This window comes from Dipodomys spectabilis, unplaced genomic scaffold (genome assembly GCF_019054845.1).
Source record: "Dipodomys spectabilis isolate Male_0828 unplaced genomic scaffold, ASM1905484v1 ptg000173l, whole genome shotgun sequence".
In the NCBI taxonomy this organism is placed as follows: Eukaryota; Metazoa; Chordata; class Mammalia; order Rodentia; family Heteromyidae; genus Dipodomys; species Dipodomys spectabilis.
In genome coordinates, this window is record NW_024870850.1 from 2,452,752 (window position 1) to 2,474,799 (window position 22,048).

Genomic DNA, 22,048 nt, shown 5'->3' on the forward strand with positions numbered 1-22,048 from the left:
AAGAAACATGCTAATTGTACACTTCTAAAAGTTCATTTATTTATCATAAAATCTAAGCATCATCTGTTATAATAGTATTCTAAATCTGGGCCAAAATACCTGAAAGAAAGAGTAATGAATTCAGAAGACATTCTTTCTTTCAGACATACTTAAATACGTGTTGGAAATAGTCCATTTACATAAATCAAATGAACTAAAAGTAATTTCCAGACTTCTACATGCTGCTATTACATGTGCTCTCAGCACTGTGAGCATGACTCTGCTACTGCCATTCAAAATTGTGAATAATATAGCATACATTGCTGTATGTGTTTGTTTGGAATTTTAAAAGGAAATATGCCATTAAGTCTAGCAAGTATTCCTTACTCCCATAAATGATAAGTACATTTGCTGATGATTTATTAATCTGGTTCTGAATTGCCATGATGTTAAGTACTTGTGTCACAGTACTGCCAGAGATCACATGCTCAAAGGCTACACAGATTCTGTTCTTGTCCATTGCTTCTCTCAGTTCTGAAAGGATCGATAAGCCATTCTCATCTTGTGAGATCAATAGCCCTACCCAGTTCCAGCTGAAATGAAGCAGTAAGAAGACCATGGCAATGGCTAGAGATGTGTCCTTTGGGGCCATCTGATAGAGAGAAGGAAACTTGCCATGGTCACTCAGGACAGGATCAAAAGCCCCAAAGGTAAGCTAAAGGGCAAGAAAAATGGAGGTTTACAAGTCAGAAATTTCCTATACATCACAATCTCAGTCTTGATTTATATTTAGCAACAGGTGGTATTGGATGGAAGAAAAGGTTTGACTTTTGAAGTTTATAAATTAAATTAAAATTTATTTTAAATCATTGTACAATGATTTTTCAATTGAGTATGTCAATTATGTATAGAATGCCTATTGATAATTATCCCATGATTTCTATTATTTGGCTTCACCTATTCCAACACTACTCGTTCCCTTGTTTCCTTGTTTCACTTTTTCATATATACTTGACTATTTTGACTATACTTGGCATTATTCCTCTTTTTTTCAAACCTGCTCCATTTTCCTTTTAGTATCATACCCCTCATACATTAAACCTTTAATTTCCTAGTGGTAATTGTCCAAAGTGCTTACACCATGGAAATCCACTTCTATGTATACCATAATTTAGCCATTTTAATCATTTTTATGTGTTTCTGGCCACCTATAGGTTTTTATACTGATTATGTATTTCATGTTCATATTTTAAATTCAACTTCCACAGATTACAGAAAATGTAATCATTTTGTTTTTTCTATGCTTAACTTTATTTACTCAATTAGTCATTTCCAATTTCCTGATTGCTTTCTACAAAATTATTCAACAAGCTTTAAGCTCATGGTCATCCTGTGGTCTTCTCTAACATTTTCCATTTTTTCTGAAACAGTGAGCGTCTGGATAACCCAGTATGTTGGAGTACTTAGCTTTGGATATTTTAAAATAACATGCTTTTATATTATGACTTAATAACATTATCTTAAAACATCTGAAAATGGAACCAATGCAGACATCTTACACATCCCTCTCCCCTTCACCTGTGGAAATCTGTAGAGTTCCAGCAGTGTTCCAATCTGCACAGATGTCTTTCCTGATGTGCCTGCAAGTACTGCTACAAACTTACTTTCTCCTATGCAGTTGTAGTTAGGGATCTTTCTCGGCCCAGAAAGCCAAATAAAAGGATTCTCAAAGGCAGATGAAGCTCTGAAATCAGCATTATAGATATCAAATCCCAAAGTCATGTTGTATAAAAGATTGGAGTTTTTGTTGATTTCTTCAACAACAAAAGTCAAGGCCAGGACAAGCTGATAATACTTGAAAACAAACCTGCACAGGAGACATAAGAAATTGATCAAGAATAATCCAAAACTTAACTTCAAATCAATGCAATCACAATGGTCAATTCAATTGTTGTTTCTCCACAAATTCAATACATTGAAAAACTACAACTTTTATGAGATATTCATAAGAAGATGTCCATATGAAATCGCACAGAGCTTGATTTTACTGACTTTCATTGGTAACCCACCAAAAAAAAGGATACCTTCAATTAAGCATGGAGTGGATCTTCATGAGACACCAAATATTCTTTTGTTTTAGTGTTGGGGTAACTAGCACCACATGTGTGATAAATAAGTATTTGTTTTTGAGCCGCTCAGTTTAAGTTCCATGGTTATCTGAAAGACCATGCAATTTAGATACTGTCTCAATTTAAGATAAACTTTCAGATGCAGACAAGGGTTATTTAAGGAAGGCCCTGTGGCTTTCCTTGAAGCCGCAATGTATCAAACAACTCTTTCTGCACTAGCTACCAGAAAAAATAGTTGAAGCCTCAAGAGAGATCTTAATTCTCAGGTATGTAAGAAAGCAAATGAGATGTTTTAAAAATGCAACAGAACGTGGTTTCCTATAGTACTCTCTTCCAATACATTCCAAGAAACTCTTCATGAAGAGATGAGCCTCCAAATTGGGAGATGGCACAAGAACATACCTGAGGACCGATGGAGTAGGACTGAAGACACAAAATTGAACCCACAGACCTATAGCCACCTACTCTTTGACAAGAGAGCTAAAAATTGGAATGTATGAAAACAGCCTTTTCAGGAAATGGTGCTGGCAAAATTGGTTAAACACCTGTAGAAAACTAGATCCTTATCTAACACCCTGCACCAGAATCAACACCAAATTGATCAAAAACTCCAAATAAAAACAGACACTTTGCAAACATTACAGGAAAGAATAGGAGAAATTCTAGGGCTCCTTAGCATAAGCCAAAATTTTCTTAATAAAGACCCAGAAACACAAGAAATCAAAGAAAAGTTGGAAAATGGGATATCATGAAACTGCAGAGCTTCTAAATGGCAAAGGACATAGCTAGCAAGATTAATAGAAAGCTCACAGACCAGGAGAAGATCTTAACTAGCCACACAACAGACAAGGGTCTCATATCTAAAATATACCTAGAACTCAAAGATTTACATCACCCAACAACAAATCCTTAAAAAAATTGCCCAATAAATAAGTGGGCTAAAGACTTAAAAAGCAACTTCTCTGAAGAGGAAACAAGAATGGGCAATAGACACATAAAGAAATGCTCAACTTCTCTGGCCATAAAAGAAATGCAAATCAAGACATCATTGAGATTACACCTCACCCCATTTAGAATGGCTGTAATCAAGAAATCTAGTATATTATTTTGGTTGGTCATGGGGCTTGAACTCTGGGCCTGGGAGCTTCCCCTGTTCTCTTCAGCTAAAGGCGAGTGCTCTACTACTTCAGCCACAGCACCACTTCCAATCCCACTTTTGGGCATTTACCCGAACGATCACAAACAAGACCATACTAAAGCTACCATCACAACTATGTTTATTGCAGCATTATTTACCATAGCTAAGATATGGAACCAACCCAGATGCCCCTCAGTAGATAAATGGGTCAAGAAAAAGTGGTATATATACACAATGGAATTCTATGCCTCCATCAGAAAGAATGACATTGCCCCATTTGTTAGGAAATGGAAAGACTTGGAAAAAATTGTATTAAGTGAAGTAAGCCAGGCCCAAAGAAACAGAGGTCCCATGGTTTCTCTTGTTGGTTTTTTATTTTTATTTTTTGGTGGGTCATGGGGTTTGAACTCTGGGCTTGGGCGCTGTCCTTGTGCTCTTCAGCTCAAGGCAAGTGTTCTACCGCTTAAGTCATAGCACCACTCCTGGTTTTCAAGTGGTTTATTGGAGATAAGAGTCTCACGGACTTTCCTGCCAGGCTGGCTTTGAACCACAATCCTCAGATCTCAGCCTCCTGAGTAGCTAGGATTACAGGTGTGAGCCACCTGCACCCAACTTCCATGGTTTCCCTTGTTTGCAATAACTAGTACACTTCTAATACAAGCAGAAAAGGTCAAAAGTTATTTACATATGACCATATGAGATGATGTTAAGTGAAATGAACTCAAATACAGGGACACAACTGATTTTTTTCTTTCTCGCCATTGTTTTTAATGTATTTATAATGCACTATGTGATTCTTTTGTTTCTTTTGCATGTTCTTCCCTCATGGTATAATGCCTGTTTTCAGTGTATTTGATTCCAGTGTCCTGTATCTTTTTTTGGGGGGGGGAGGGTTCGGTCTTGGGGCCTGAACTCTGGGTCTGGGCATTGTCCCTCAGCTCTTCAGCTCAAGGCTAGCACTCTACCACTTGAGCCAGAGCTCCACTTCTGGCTTTTTTCTTTTTTGCTTATGTGGTGCTGAGGAATCAAACCCAGGGCCTCATGCATGCAAGGCAAGTGGTCTACCACTGAGCCACCTTCCCAGCCCCGGTGTCCTATATCTTGTATATACTTTTTTATATTTGGGGGACTGGAAGGGATATAACAAAATACTACAATAAGGATTCAGGTTAACCTATTGTAACAATGAGATGTACAAAACACTATGTTGAAAACAAACGTTACAATTTCAGGGCTGGGGGAGGAGGAGTTAGGGAACAGGGGAGAGAAGGGATGGTTGGGGAAAACAAAGGAGGAGGTAACAATGCTCTAAAGGAAACGTTACTCATTACCCTACTCATGTAACTGTACACCCTGTACAGTATTTTTACAATAAAAATATATGAAAAAATGCAACAATAAGTGGTTTCCCATATTATTCTTTTCCACTACATTCCAAGAAACTCCTCATGAAGAAATGAGCCTCCAAACTGGGGGATGAAAAAAGAGTTGTAACAAAATAAAGCCTTAGGCTGAAATCCCTGTTTCAATGCCAACATGGTGAAATTCAGTGCTGGGAAATGCTTTGATGATCACTACTTCCTTCAGAAGATATGTAGATTGAAAAAATGAAAAGGAAAGGACACAGGAAATAGGAACATCAAATATCTACCCTTTCCAAAAACAAGCCCTGGCAGGAAAGACTGTAAGATGCTTCTCTCCAATTAACCTACAAGAAACTGGAAGTGCAGTTGTGGCTTAAGTGATAAAAGCACTAACTTTGAGCAAAATAGATTAGAGAAAGCATGAAGATCCTGAGTTCAAACTCCAGTATTGCCCAGACTAATCATAGTAACAATAACCCTTATGTGGAAGAGTAAGACAAAAGCAAAATTAAATGTGTGAAAGAAAGAAAGAATGTGTGAGAAGGTTATTAAAAATTAGCAACTGTGCCTCTGGGCACCAGAGTCTCACACTTATAATTCTATCTACTCAGAAACCTGAGATTTGAGAATCACAGTAGGGAAGCAAGCTGGGGGGCAGTAAAGCCAAGAAGAGACTCATCATCAGTTAAACACCAAAAAGCCAGAGTGGAACTGATGCTCTTGTGGTAGAGTGCCAGTACTGAGTATAATCTTAGCTACTCAGGAGGTTGAGATGTCAAGATCACACTTCAAAGCCAGCCATTACAGAGAAGTCCATAAGACTGATCTCCAAGTAACTAGCAAAACACTGGAAGTGGAGCTGTGGCTCATTTAGTAGTGATAGCCTTAACCAAATTGCTCAGGGAAAGCACCGAGGCCTTGAGTTCAAGTCCTAAGACAGAAAAATCAAACCAAGTTTAGGAAGATCAAGGTCAGTTGAACTGTCCATCATATCATCTTCAAGAAGCTGTCCTATGATCCTGTCCTATGTCCTGTCAAGTCTGCAAATGAAAAGGAAATCATAGTACATAAGTGTGCCCCTGTTTCCCTAACAGCTGACTTCTCAATAAAATCTACACGAATCAGGACAGAGGAGCAGGGGACCTTTACAGTGCTGCTGGTACTGATACAAAGTATCCACCAAATGTATGCATTTAGAAAAGATATCCTGTAGTAGTGAAGGAGAGATAAAGATGTTTTCTGTCAAGCAACGTTAAGGAAATTTATCTCTATCAGATATCTTCTATAAGGAACAGGAAAGAAATTTTTTTCAATGCAAAAAATGACAAAGAAAAGAAGACAAGAATGTATAAAACTTTCTCATGAGTGATAATACAAACAATCTGACAATGTTCTAATACTGTATATATACTGCCAAACCATACACATATTTCTTAGAAGAAAAGTATTATGAAATACATAACTATATTTCTAATATTCAACATAGGGCAATGTAAAACTGAACTTCCAATATTTGAAATGTAGAGAAAATACAATTCAGTGAGAGTTTTTGTGTGAGTTCAGTTGTATGAAGAGACTTTCTTATGATATTCCTTTACATTCACTTAATAGACTTTGATTATAATCTGCCCTCAAGTTTTTGTTTTCATTTTCTCTTCTTTATTTATTTACTTCTCATCCTTATTATCACGTATAGTCGTCATTACAAAATAATTTGCTATAATTAAATACATTTAAGCCCCCTATGAATCAAAAATGAAAACCTATAATGAAGAAATGAAAAGTAATATACTGAAAATAACCACAAGTAGTGGAGGCGTTTGTTGACTCCTGAATGCTGTGAAAGGGAAAGATTGTAAAAGCAGCTTCAGTTAAATAATAATATAATGAGAAATGATCTGTGAACAATTAGTGGGAATGGAAATACCTGAAATTATTTATCTAAAAGACATAACATAAGCCAGGTACCATTGGCTCATGCCTGTAATTTTATCTACTCAAGAGGCTGAGATCTAAGGCTCAGTTTTTTTCTTAATGAAGTATTTATTGGTGGACCTGTATCTGACTGAGATCTAAATTTCAGTTATTGAACAAACAGATACTTATGTCATTGATCAAGCATCATCCAGGAATAATCTTCTTTTTTATTGTGAAAATACTGTACAGAGGGGTTACAATTATATGGGCAAGATAATGAATACATTTCTTATCAAACATTGTTGCCTCCTCCTTTGTTTCCCTTACCATCTCTTCCCATCTTCCCTCTATCCCTTTCCCCCTTTCCTCCCCACTCCAAAGTTGTAAAGTTCATTTTTCAACATAATGTCTTGTCTTGTACATCAATGGGTCCACCTGTATCCTTATTTAAACAATTTGTTTTTTCCCTTCCCCTCCACAAATTATACTAACATCAAATACAGTGATAATAAGGATTATACAGTGGGGGAGGGACATACAAAGCAACAAAGAAATATCTTATAAATATGTCAGAAACAATAGCAAGAAAGAAAAACCATTTGAGTCCTTATCTTGGGGTTCATTTTGCCTAACCACAGTTTGAAGCCAGCCCAGGCAGGAAAATCCAAGAGACTTATCTCCAGTTAATCACAAGAATACCAGAAGTGGCTCTCTGGCTCAAAGTAGTAGAGCACTAGCCTTTAGAAGAAAAGCTCAGGAACAGCACTCAGGCCATGAGGTCAACCTCCACGATTGATGAAAGCAAAAGACATAATGTGGCCTGATTGCAAAGATGAAAGCACAGACTCTAGATTGATCTCAAAAACCTCACTCCCTGCTTCCTCTTTTAGGGTACACATAGACTACAAGGAAAGGGATGGAATAAGGCAGACCAAGCAACTAGAAGCCAAAAGAAAGCAGGAATATCTACAACACATCTTATCAAATCTATATTAATCAAAGCAATTAAATGTGACAAAGTTCATAATACAATGATGGAGGAGTGAACCAGGAAGATAACATAGCAATTACATTTATATTTCCACACTGTTAAGCACTTCACTACATAAAGGAAATACTAGTAGATTTTGTGAGAGAGAGAGACAGTCACAGTCATCAACACAAGAATAACTACAGATTTTATAACAGCACTTTCAGCAATGGTGGAATCATCCAGACAAAATCAAGGAGGCATCAACTTAATTGCAACCTAGAGCAAATGAACCTCATATACACCTAAAGAACATTCCACTCAAATTCTTGTGAATGGTTGACCATTCTCCAGGATAGATAAAAGAATAAGCCACTATACAAACATTAAAACTTCAAAAAAAATGTGTTGAGCACACACTCAGACACCCATGTCAGGAGGCTAGAAATTAATGAGATAAATGGGAAAATAGATACATGAAAGTTACACTATTTTAACCACCACTGGATGAAGAAAAGTCAACATATAAGCTGCTCTTTGGTACAAATTAAAATGAAAAAATAACACTATCCAAATCCATGCATATGGCAAAACATGCATTAAAATGAAACATTAAAAATTGTCTGTAAGTAGTTGCAGAGTAGGGTTTCAATTCAATAACTCAATGTATGAGTACTGCATCTTGACTGCTGCCACCCCATCCATTGATCACATCTGTCTTTTCTAACCACATACATTTCCTCAGTTTTGATGGTTCACAGGTGGACCCATTGCAACAATGAGATGTACAAAACGTTATGATGAAAAAAGAACTTTACAACTTTGGCGATGCGGAGGATGGGAAGGGATGGTAAGAGAAACAAAGGAGGAGTCAACAATGCTTGATAAGAAATGTACTCATTATCTTGCTCATGTAATTGTAACCCCTCTGTACAGTATTTTCACAATAAAAAAGGATGCACTTAACAACCATTGTACAAAGATCATACTACAGAACCACCATTGCATCTTAAGGAAGTAGAAAAACAAAAGACCAAACCCAGAATAAGTAGGAGTCAAAGTATTTAGTAGAAGTAAAAGAATCAAATGATATTTCCATAAGCCCAATAAGTCTAATCAAGACTAAAAATGTTCTTCAAAATCAAAAGGAACAAATCCTTACTTATACTATGAAATAAGTGAGGGAAGACTGAAGTCAATAGCTTTAGATATGGAAACAGAAACAGAAGATCAATATACTTTGAGAAAACTGTACGCCAATAAGTTTGATCAAGAAGAAATGATATGGAGACTCTTCCATAGGTGAAATAGGAAGACACATGAATTAAAACAAGAAATTGTATGAAATTGAATTAAATCCTCAAATCAAAGAGCAGTGCAATCTGACTTTCATACTGAATTGTTTAAAAATGTAAATATTACCTGAGACCCATTATTCTTACTTTATTTTGAAAATATTTTGAAGGAATTCCTTAGAGAACATAACATGATATCAACAGTATCCTGATATCAAAGCAGAAGAGAAAACAAGGAATGAAAATTATATTCAATGTCTATGATAAATATAGTGACGAATATCCTCATCAAAATACTGACTGCAACAAAACTGTGAAGACTATTTCTCATGAGCAAAGTTGAAGAGTAGGGACTATGTGGAATTATGTTGCTACTCTTAAGAAGAAACAATTACCAGAATCAAGAGGCAACCCATACAATGGGGGAAAATCTTCACTAGCTAGTCCACAAAACATAAATATTCAGATTTGGTAAAGAAGTCAAAATTGAATAGCAAACGATGAAAGAACCCAATTTAAAATAAGCAAACAATTTGAACAGTAAACTCTTAGTGGAAGCAATACCACTTAAACTGATATAGGAATGCATGTTTGACATCTTAAAACATGAGTAATATGCAAATACTATCCACACTAAAATGCCATCTCAACACAGTTACAAGGAAAATCATGAAGAAAAAAAGTCTCGAGTGCTGGTGAGGACACAGGGGAGAGGGAAAACCTTATACTGTTGGTGCGAGTGCGGCCTAGTGAAACCAACATGGACATCATTATGAGGTTCCTCAACATTCTGAAAACAGTCACATTACAACCCCATTCTGTCACATTCTTCTACATACATTTGGGATCATAGAAATTTAGTTCAAAACCATCCCAGGCAGAAGAATCTGGAAATCTCTATCTCCAGTTTACCAGCAAAAGCAGAACTAAGACATACCTCAGGGGGCAGGGAACCTGTTGAACAAACAAGCAAAGGGAGAGTGCAATACCCTGAGTTCAAGTCACAGTACATAGATACATACACACACAGAAAAAAGGATGCAGATCTCCAAAAGGTGTGGATGACAGCCTTGAACTTCTAAACCATCAGCAAAAGGTAACTAGAACAACAGAAAGATATCATCTCACAAGGGCAGGAATAGCTAATATATGGTAGACTTAATTACTTAAGGGTCTAATGAGTAGTTAAGGAACAATACAGGGTGGCTCATTGCAACAATGAGATATACAAGACACTATGTCAAAAAATGAACTTTACAATGGGGGGGGGGTAGTTGAGGAGGTGGGACGGAAGGGATGGTAGGGGAAAAACGAAGGAAGAGGCAACAATGCTGTATAAGAAATGTACTCATTACCTTGCTCATGTAACTGTAACCCCTCTATACAGTATTTTCACAATAAAAAACTTGTTTAAAAAAGGAACTGTATATGCCTGCCCTCTAGTGACAGTAATGCACATTGGTACACCCATTGTGGAAAATAGTGTGGTGCTTCATCCAATACAAATCAGAACTCCTACATGATTCAGTAATGTTAGTGGTGATGGTTTATCCAGTGTAATAAAATCAGTATGGCAAAGAGGCATCTGCATTCCTTATGTTCTCTATATTATCATTGAAAAATCTGAGAAATAGAACCTAAATATCCATCAGCTGCTATATATATATATATATATATATACACATATTTATATATAATATTTATATACACACAATACATATACATACATATTAAATATTTATATACACATATGCATATATACACATATATGCATACATATTCATATTGTATATTATGTAACATAATATATGATATATAATGTATATATACTATGTATATTATAAATAATGTAAGGTATAATGTACATATAATAGATTTACATGTTATATAGGTGTGCATATAAAACAAACTTTTCCTTGGCACTGCTGTTGTTTGAAATCAGTGCCTTCCAATTGCTATGCAGCAGCTCTACCATGCCAACAATCCACCCAGCCCTTTGGAGCTTGTGTTATTTTGAAAGAGAACTTGAAATTATTTTTGAAATGATCTAAACAATCATCTTCCAAATTGCTATCACATTCTGCACAGAAACAAGAAAGACAATCCCATAACTCCTATCAAAATACAAAATTTACAATTTGCCAAAGCTGTGCAGAGGGGAAAACTAGTGTGACACCTGCTTCCAATTATAGCAGAGATCCATAGTAACATAAAAAATGCACTTTCATAAAAACATATATCAATATAATAGGAGACCTAGAAATACTCTAAATCAACTGCATTCATCTGATTCTTAGAGTCGTTGTCCAATCCTACATTGCTGGAAGTTGACACCCATAGTGAAGGGTGGCACTGTGAAAACTGAGTATTCATATGACAAATGCTTAGGTTAGATCTTACCTTTCATAATCTCCGAAAGGATAAAAGTCAAAACTCATCACAATTTTTAATAGGAAACGAGGATTGGAAAATTGCTGCAGATAAAGTCGTAGTGGAAACTTTTCAAGATACAGGCACAGGAATACTTCCTGATAGGGCATAAATACTTCATAAAATAATAGTAAAAGTTATGTTCTGGATTGGGTATGGTGGTAGAATCATTTGTTTCATAAACAAGGCAAAGAATCCTATCCTCGGGACACTTTACAAATGTGATCATAAAATTGAAAAGTTTCAGCCAGCCAAGCATTGAGACTCACATCTGCAATTGTCACATTTTAAAGCTAGTCTGGACAGAAAAGTACTGTGAGATTTATCTCTAATAAACCAGCAATAAGGTGAAAGTGCAGCTATGCCTCTAGTGGTAAAGCACCAACCTTGAGTAAACATATCAAGTAAGGGGGAGAATCATCTTGTCTGAACCAGAGTACTGGCACCAAAATAAAAAAACTTTAAAGTTTGAAAGTTTCAGCACAACAAAAGAAACATTTAATGAAGTGAAGACACAAGCAAATAAATGGTTGTAAACCTTTGTTAGCTATTCATCTGTCAGGGCTTAATATCATAGTATAAAACAACAGTGAAATTTAAACACCAGTACAACAAAGAATGCTAGCATGAAACAGGCACAAGAAGTGAAAGACTTTTCAAATGAAAAAGTACAAATAGGATATCCATACAGGAAAAATATTGAACCATTATAGCAATCAGCACAATGCAAGCCAAAGGTATTGTAAATTACCTTATCGTGTAAGCCAGAATGGCTATCTTCAAAATACACAAATTTTGGTGAAGATATGTAGAAATAAGAAAAAATGAAGATACCTCTACTATTAACAATGGAGCTCATATTTGACACACCTATATCTATCTCTAGCTTTCTCTCCAACATATCTATATCTATATCATATATAGCTATCTATATCTAGCTATACCTCCAACATATCGTGCTCAGGTTTCTATACAGATGCATGTGTAAACATGGATGTCATTTTATACCAATTATCCAATTTATGGAATTACCCAGGATGTCCAACAACACATAATTGGATAGGATAAGTCTTCTTTATATGAAGATAAGTTTTCTTCAGCAAAAAAGAATGAATGGAGATCATTTGTTATGCAAAGTAAGCAAATATAAGTGCAAGTACCTTGTTTTGTCTCTTACGTGTAATCTAGGAGTAAAATACATTAAAAGAGAAAGAGGAAATTACACATATGGGAGAAGAAACGGCACGCTTGATGAAAGATAATAAGTGGTTACAGCTGGGCGCCAGTGGCTCACAGCTGTAATCCTAGCTACTCAGGAGGCTGAGATCAGAGGATCGCAGTTCAAAGCCAGCCTGGGCAGGAAGGTTCATGAGATTATTATCTCCAATAAAACACTAAAAACCCAGAAGTGGCATTGTGGCTCAAGCGGTAGAGCGCTTGCCTTGAGCTGAAGAGCTGAAGGATAGCGCCCAAGATCAGAGTTCAAGCCCCACAACTGACAAAAAAAAAGAAAAGAAATGGTTACTAATCGTGGGGGTGACTACAATCAAAGTACATGAAGTGAAATACAGAAACACAGTAAGAAAAAAGATAGTTACCTCAAGTCCTATATTGTAGTTAAAATTGAAAAATTTTGAAATAACACTTACTGGTGTGACATTAAGTTCATCTCTTGCTCCCAGTGACATCCAATTGTTCTGCTGCATTTATCTATACCAAGTACTCCATAAATGAAACATAATGATCTTTAATTTGTAACACATATAAATTTTATAAACCAAATCGCAGGATAATGAGGCCAGACTTCTCTGATCTCCACTAGCAGCCCTTGCTAGTGGTAAGTAGCTGAGAAACATCTCTCAGCTGCAACCTTAACATTCAATGTGTCTGTATAAGTGCACTAACAAAGACACTCAAATATGATTTACGGTATCAAGGGAAGGAAAATCAGGTGAATGTGGAAAAGTAGAGGAACATAAGAAAGACAATATCTAGGATTGGCATGAAGGATTAGGACATTTACAAATCTATTCTAAAGCAGTGAAAGAATTCCTGATCCTGTCATCTCTGCCTCTAAAAGTGGCCAGCCACTTCACAGTCTATCCTTGTCACAACAGCCCTGGAAAAGAGGTGGGAACCATTGCTATAGACAATGACCTTCTGTTGCAATAGGATTCGAATAGCGATGCTGGAGTAAAGTGAAGAGCTCATGACCGTGGAAAGCAGAAGCTACATAGAAAGAAAATAGAGACCTCTCATCCACTTGCAGCATAGTAAACACCTAATAAAAGCGATATTTCTATTGCATCTCATTCTTGATGAGAGGTTGGGGGAAGGGGTTACAGAAAGCATGGTAGTGAGTCCCCAGAGGTTCTTCAGGAATTCCCCATCCTGAGAACAAAAGAGCAAGTGGAACTGAAACTATGGAGGTATTACTTACACTTTGTTTGCTTCATCATGGGAAGCATCACTGTAACTCCGATCTGTTCCCATAGTGTAGAGAGGGAAGAACCCAGCAATCATCACATCTCCATCCATGTGTGCCCTGTGCTTCATACTAGAAAAGCAGGCAGTACCTTCTAAGGAGGTGTCAAGGAGTGGAAGCTGGAGAAGAAGGAAGGTGAAAATCAAAGGGAACATCACTGAAGCATCTGCCAAGCTGGAATTCTGGATGCAAGTGAAGCCCGTGGGATCAGGTGGCAATATATGTCTTGTATTTGTGTCTATATGTATATGTGCCTTTTTTTCTTGGCAGCTTCTGTCATTGCAACCTTCAGCATTTCCCGGTAGGAATATGAAAAACTCTCAGCCCTGTGGTTCTGCATCTGAGGCCCAGCGTCCAGGACATAAACACAAGTTGGAAAACATGTTTTCCAGTTGTCCTCTCCAACTTAGGTGTTATGCTTTCATCCATGACCACAGAGAGTGAGACCCCTGGGATGAAGTTCTCTTGTTAGATTTGATTGCAAGCCTGGATTAGCAAATGACTTGTATGAAATCTATTAGGGATGATGCAATTGGAAATCATCAATAGTTTTCATGTTAGATGAAAGGTGAGATGGTTGTCATGAGTTCATGCCAAGGAGATGCCAACCCAACTCTTTAGGGCACCACACTCAGAGGACATCTCACACACCCAATGTCCAAAACAGCCACAGAATATTGCTGGTTGACCCAGGCCCATTTCAATAAGAATCCCATGAAAAGACTCCAGAAATGTGATCATCTATGCTTGCTTGGAGAATGAATGAAGACTCCAGAAATGTGTTCATCTATGCTTGCCTGAAGAATGAATGATCATGTTGAATTCAGCAATGGCCCATGATAATTGCAGAATTTGAGTTACAAAATTGTATTCTGAACTTTGACCTTTACACCTGGCAATATCACTGGACATCTTGATTAATGGGTGAATATACTGCATTGAAACATTCACCACCTTCGGTGTCTGTAGTTTTACATTTCTGAGAACCTGTGCCTGTCCAAACATCACTTTCTTCCCTACTAAAACCATCTCTATAATTATAGCACTCAAATATATTGGACAGAGAATCTATACAAACTTCCTAATGGTTCTAAAACAATGGCTCTATAGTGCAGCAAATTTATTTTATTCCAGGCTATTCTGTTGATTGCATACTGTGGTACACTTTCTTGTAATCATAACATATGGGACAGAATAGAAATTGCATATGAGCATAAATCGAGGAAAGAACAATCTAATGACGTGCTGATCATATATTTACACTATGGACTACACTAGTACAGCATGTTATTACTAGGGCAAACAATGGAAGTATGTGTTATGGGATTCACAGAAACTTTCCATACTTTCTATTTAGTGCTTTTGAAAACATAATGGGGCTCTGAACAACCTGTCTTTGTTGTGAGAATCCAAAATTTTCTAATGAGGTTGCATGTGGTCTTAATCATTTAAATATTTATTGCAATAACTAATTTTAACATTTACTTTTTATATTCTTTAGTAGTGTCATTTGGACATTTCTGCATATACATGCAAATTGCTCTGATCAGATTCAAACTCTGCATGACACACTCATCCACTCCTTCCTTTAATTAAAGAATTTCAGCTGGTTTCATTTTTCCATTTTTATATCTGTGCAAGAAGTACATTGACTTTGGTTCACTTCCTTTTCCATCTCCATTCACTGTCCCTCATCTATTTAATTCCTACAATTGGATATGATCTCAATGACACTTGAGTCTTTCATTTTAATGTATAATAACTGTCAGAAGAGATTGACTGTGTATTTCACACCTGCATGTGTTGCATTTCACACCTGCATGTGTTGCATTTCAACCTCAATATCTCTACATATTACTCCCTCTTTCCTCATCTCTCCTTCAGTTATTAACCAAAAGCTTGCAGTTAAGGTAGTTATGCCAACTTCAGCCACATATGTACTTTGTTATTACTCATGTTTTATAATTCTATTTTCTCCTTCCCTCCCTCCTAACCTTTTCAAAGATTCCCATAATTACAAAAATGTTTGTGTGTATTTCTTAAGTATATATATATATATATATATATATATATATATATATATTCAATTTTTTTTATTGTGAAAATACTGTACAGAGGGGTTACAATTACATGGGCAAAATGATGAGTACATTTCTTATCAAGCATTGTAGCCTCCTTTGTTTCCCCTTCCCATCCCTTCTCATTCTCCCCCTGCCCCCCACCCAATCCTCCCCACTCCCCCTGTATACACACACACACACACACACACACACACACACACACACACACACACACACATGTTGTCTTTAGATCTGGCTTCCACATTTTACAAAATTCATGTGACCTTTGTCTTTCTAAACCTGCCTTACTTCACTTAACATGATAATCATCAGTTCTCTGCATTACCATACCAATAAAATATTCCTGTTCTGATTGTGAATAATATTTTAGAATGTATCTGAACTGTTTCCATAGTTTGGCTATGGTGAATATTTTTGCAGTATACTTGGGTGTCCAAGTGTGATTATTATACCTTCACTTACATTCCTTTGAATATACAGCTCAGGATGACATAACTGGCTGGCATGGGAGATCTACTTTTAGTTCTTTGGAGAAACTCCCTACTGATTTCTATAATGGTGGCACGAATTGAACTTTCCATGAACAGTCTATAAACATTGGCTTCCCACACGTTCTGACTAGCCATTTCTGTTATGTATGTTCTTCATTATAGTCATTCTTACTGGAGTGAGATAAATTCAGGGTCATTTTGGTTTGCCTTTCTTTCATGGCCACAGATGTAGAGCATTTCTTCATGTATATATTGGCCCTTTTGACTTCTTGTTTTGAAAAAAACCTTCAAACTTGCTTATCAAATTGTTAATTGGGTTTTTGATTCTTAGGGAGTTTAATTGTCTGTGCTTCCTATTTATTCACCTTATTAATTACATCTTAGCTGTACTCTGTAGGTCAACTTTTTAGCTAATGACATTTTTTATTATGAAAATACTGTACAGAGTGGTTATAATTACACTAATGACTTTTAAATTTACCCTGTGAAGATTTCTAGGTTGATACAACCCTAGCTGTCAATTCTTGTTCTTGTTTATTGAACTATTGACATTTTATTCAAGAAGTTACTACCTATACCAAAGCTTGCATTTTGCCTTCATCTTTACTATAGTAGTTTCAACATTTCACGTTTGAATTAAGACCTAGAGATGGAAAAACAAAAGTCACAATGTAAGACTCCTAAAAGAGCTGTCTATGGTGTGCAGGAGAAGTTTTGTTGTCAATAAGTGAAGAAGATGGGTCAGCACATGTGATCCCCTGTTGACACATATATGGGGTCTTCGCAGGCTGAGAGAACATGCTTGGCCCATAGTTTGGAAGGGTCCATGCAGCCATCAGTGACTCCCACTATTCCAAGAAGGGAAGCTTCTAAGGTACAAACATTTTCCCATACCATGTATTTAAGATTAGTAGTCTATTAACAGAACTAGAGTTTACAAATTCTTCACATATGCTGATATGCAATCTAGTAAATGCTTGTCAAGTGATGAGAAAAAGCAGGAAAGAAATTTACATATGATCGCAGTAACACATGGAGAGAATGACCTTTTCCCAGCATCATTCCATCTATAGTTTAAAATTCTTGAGGTCATTTGAGTATTACAGAATATAACATTGACACTTTGACCTGGGGATCCCTGAGAGTTGTTACCAAGTGTTTCATAAATGAACTTGATTTGTAGGAATTAGTGAGACCCAAATAAGTCTCAGGTAGTATGAAATATATGCCAGAGATTCCTTAAATGCTTAAGAAAAATGGGCCATGTTTCTATATAATGTTAACCCTCCAGGCTCATAAAGGAAACATTGTCACACTGAAATGAGCTTCTCCTTCATGATGATTTATTTACTGGACAAGCAAGATTAGCATCTCATCAGAATATTCTAAATCCCATCTAATGTAAAGTAGAAAAGTAACCTTCACATATATATATATATATATATATATATATGAATATATATATATCCCCACTAATATGTATTTTCTCTTAGACTTTTGCAAGGTCCTTTGAATATTTACAAGAGGTACCTAAATCCATGTAGTCCTCAGTTCAAGAAAACTCATCATTTACTTACCATGTTTTCTACATTTTTTTATTGTGAAAATACCGTACAGAGGGGTTACAATTACATGGACAAGATAACGAGTACATTTCTTATCAAGCATTGTTGCCTCTTCCTTTGTTTCCCCTTCCCATACCTTCCCATATGCCCCTACCTGATCCTCCCCCCTACCAAAGTTGTAAAGTTCGTTTTTTGACATAACGACTTGTACATCTCATTGTTGCAATGGGTCCACCTGTATCCCTATTTAAACAATTTGTTTCCCTTCCCCTCCACAAATTATACCAACATCAAATACAGAGAAAGCAGGGGTTATACAGTGGGAGAGGGACATACAAAACAACAAAGAAATCATCTTATAAATATGTTAGAAACAATTGCATGAAAGCAAAAAACATTTGAATATTTATCTTGGGGTTCATTTCCCTAACATCAACTTATCTGAAGTTTTCTGCTTGACTCAGACACTGAATCAATAACACTGGTTATTGCAAATAAGGGAAACCATGGACCTATGTTTGGGCCTGGCTTACTTCACTTAATATAATTTTTGCCAAGTCTTTCCATTTTCTAACAAATGGGACAATGTCATTCTTTCTGATGGAGGCATAGAATTCCATTGTGTATATATACCACATTTTCTTGATCCATTCATCTACTGAGGGGCATCTGGGTTGGTTCCATATCTTACTTACCTATGGTAAATAATGCTGCAATAAATATAATTGTGCTGTTTTCTACATTATTGTGTAAAAGTATAAACACATATTTAAAAGTAAATTATTCCATCTAAGCCTTTCACTTTATTTTACCCATAAAACTAAACACCATAAACATCTTCATCAAAAATTTTATATCACTGTAATATCAGATACTGTGGAACTTGCATAATTTTGCTCTAAAGAACATTTTGTGGATTTTTAATGTTTCAGTTTTTTTCCATTCATTTTTGTCCACTCTTCTCCATTAACCTGGATTGTCTACTCGTTCAGCCCCTTTGTATTTCTAAGTTGCTGGTTCATCTCATTTATTTCAGTGTTTACTGTTCCTCTGGATACTATCTCAAGGCTTCTCTGGTTTATTTTAATTTCTAAGGATTCTCCTTTGTATTTATTTTTGGATTTGTATGGGGCACGGGTGTGTTTGTGCTGGTTCTAGAGCTTTAACTCAAGGTTGTAGCACTGCCCCTTAACTTTTTGCTAAAGTTATGTTGTTGTAGTGGAACTCAGTCAACAATAAACAAAGAAGCCACATTTTGAGAGGTCAAACTGGGAGTATTTATTGGAGTGCTCGCGACTGCTGGTGGACTCCTGTCTCAAAGACCTGCAGCCCAGAAATGAACTTTCACAAACCTATTAAATGCTTCCATCAGAAAGAGTGGCAGTGGCCCATTTGTAAGGAAATGGTAAGACTTGAAAAAATCATATATAGAGAAGTAAGCAAGACCTAAAGAAACACGGCCCCATGGTTTTCCTCAGTATATGTCTATGATAGTCCTAGAAGAGGATCAGACCAACCCAATAGTTATATACACATTACCATATAAAATGAGTCAAATCAAAGTGAACTCTAAGATAAGGAAACAATGTTTTTTTTTCCCCCATAATAGACTTTGATTCCTGAGGAACTTTACTACTAGCTAACATGTGTGGCAATATATCCTTAGGAATTCACTTGGGGAAATGTTTCTGCATATGTGACACATTTGAACAATAGTCAGTGAAAAGATATAAAATCTAAACGCAAGATGTACATTATGTGTCTTTTGTCCATTTGTGATTGTTGTTAATGCTATTTTCAGTCCATGTTTCTAGGTAAAACCTAATTAACATGTTTTCAAATGCTTAATTTGTTTGTTATTTCAATAAAAAATAGATATATTTGTCAGTTATGTTTCTGATAAAATTCAGAGTCCAAAATTTGATTTTTCCATTTTCTTTTTGAAGTCAAGTCTTGATATGTAGTCCAACATGCTCTTGAACTTGTTATGTAGCCTAGGGTGGCTGCTAATCCTTTCTGAGTTTCCCAAGTTTAAGGAATATGGTGTTTCCATCCTGTGTGGACACATTAACCATTATTAAATGTACAATTCACTGATATTACATATGGCCACATCAAAACAACGGTTTTTTATGTGTTTGTTTTTCTTCTTTTTCTATTTTTTTTGTTGATCATGGAGCATGACCTAAGGGCCTGGATGTTGTCCCTCAGCTCTTCAGTTCAAGGCTAGTGCTTTACCACCACTTGAGTCACAGTGCCACTTCCAGCTTTTGCTACTTATGTGATGCCGAGGAATTGAACCTAGGGCCTCATGCATGCAAGGTCAGCATTCTACCACTGGGCCACCTTCCAAGACCCCTTATTTTTATTTGTCTTTATACATATACTGTGTGAAGTTCTTTCTTTTTTGTCTATGTTAAGCTTTATTTATTTTTAGTATATATTTTTTATTGTAAAGATACTGTCCTATCAATAGAAAGCCCACGGATTGGGAGAAGTTCTTCACTAGCCATACAATGGACAAGGATCTCATATCTAAAATATACCTGGAACTCAAAAAATTAAATCCCCCAACAACAAATCCTCAAAGAAACAACTTCCCAATACATAAGTGGGCTAGTGACTTAAAGAGAAACTTCTCTGAAGAAGAAAGAAGGATGGCCAATAGACACATGAAGATATGCTCAACCTCCCTAGCCATAAAAGAAATGCAAATCAAAACAACACTGAGCTACCACCTCACCCCAGTTAGAATGGCAAAAATCAAGAACTCTAATAACAACAGATGCTGGAGGGGATGTGGACAGAAGGGAACCTTACTTCATTGTTGGTGGGAGTGTAAACTTGTTCAACCATTTGGGAAAATAGTATGGAGGTTCCTCAAAAGACTCCACATAGACCTCGCTTATGACCCAGCAGTCCCACTTTGGGGCATTTACCCAAATGTTTGCAAACAAGACCACACTAAAGCTACCAGCACAACTATGGTTTTTTTAGCATTATTTACCATAGCTAAGATCTGGAACCAACCCAGATGCCCCTCAGTAGATGAATGGATCAAGAAAATGTGGTATATATACACAATGGAATTCTATGCCTCCATCAGAAAGAATGACATTGCCCCATTTGTTAGGAAAAAGACTTGAAAAAATTATATTAAGTGAAGTAAGCCAAGCCCAAAGAAACATAGGTCCCATGATTTACCTTATTTGCATGTATGAGTCAAGCAGAAAAGGTCAGATAAGGTGATATTAGGAAAATGAACCCTAAGATATGTATTTTAAATGTTTTTTTTTTCATGCATTAGTTTCTAACGCAATTATAAGATTATTTCTTTGTTGCTTTGTATGTCCCTCCCCCACAGTATAACCCCTGCTTTCACTGTATTTGATGTCGGTATAATTTGTGGAGGGGAAGGGGAAAAACAAGTCGTTTAAATAAGGATACAGGTGGACCTGTTGCAACAATGAGAAGTACAAGTTGTCATGTTGAAAACAAACTTTACAACTTGCGGGAGGGGGGGAGGATTGATTGGGGGGGAGGGATGATGGGAAGAGATGGGAAGGGTAAACAAAGGAGGAGGCTACAATGCTTGATAAGAAATGTACTCACTATCTTGCCCATGTAATTGTAACCCCTCTGTACAGTATTTTCACAATAAAAAAAAGAGACTGTCCTGAGGGGTTACAGTTACATAAGTAAGGTTATGAGTACATTTCCTATGGAGCATTGTTACCCCTCCTTTGTTTTTCCTCTACCATTCCTTCCAGTCCCACCTCTCCACCCCCACCCCAAATTTGTAAAGTTATTTTTCAAAATACTGTTTTTAGATCTCATTGTTACAACCTGTATCTTTATTTCAGTATTTTGTTATTTCCCTTCTCCTCCCCAAATTAGAAAAATGTATAAACAAGATGCAGGGTACCTGAATCAAATAGAGTGAAAACAGGGGTTATATCACGGGGAAGAACATATAAAAGAAACAAAAAAAATCACATAGTACATTATAAATACATTAAAAACAACAATAAGAAAGATAAAACCTCTTGTGTCTCTATCTTGGTGTTCATTTCACTTAACATCATCTTATATAGTCATATGTACATAGCTTTTGACCCTTTCTGCTTGTCTTAGACATATACTAGTTTAATGCAGATAAGGGGAACCAAGGGACCTATGCTTCTTTGGGCCTGGCATACTGCTC

The 22,048-nt window shown here is 36.4% G+C and overlaps 1 pseudogene; it reads right to left on the reverse strand.

Moving 5' to 3' along the window:
- LOC122119890 overlaps positions 1–14,736 on the reverse strand; it is a 59,524-nt pseudogene extending 44,788 nt beyond the window's left edge.
- Positions 14,737–22,048: the final 7,312 nt, after the last annotated feature.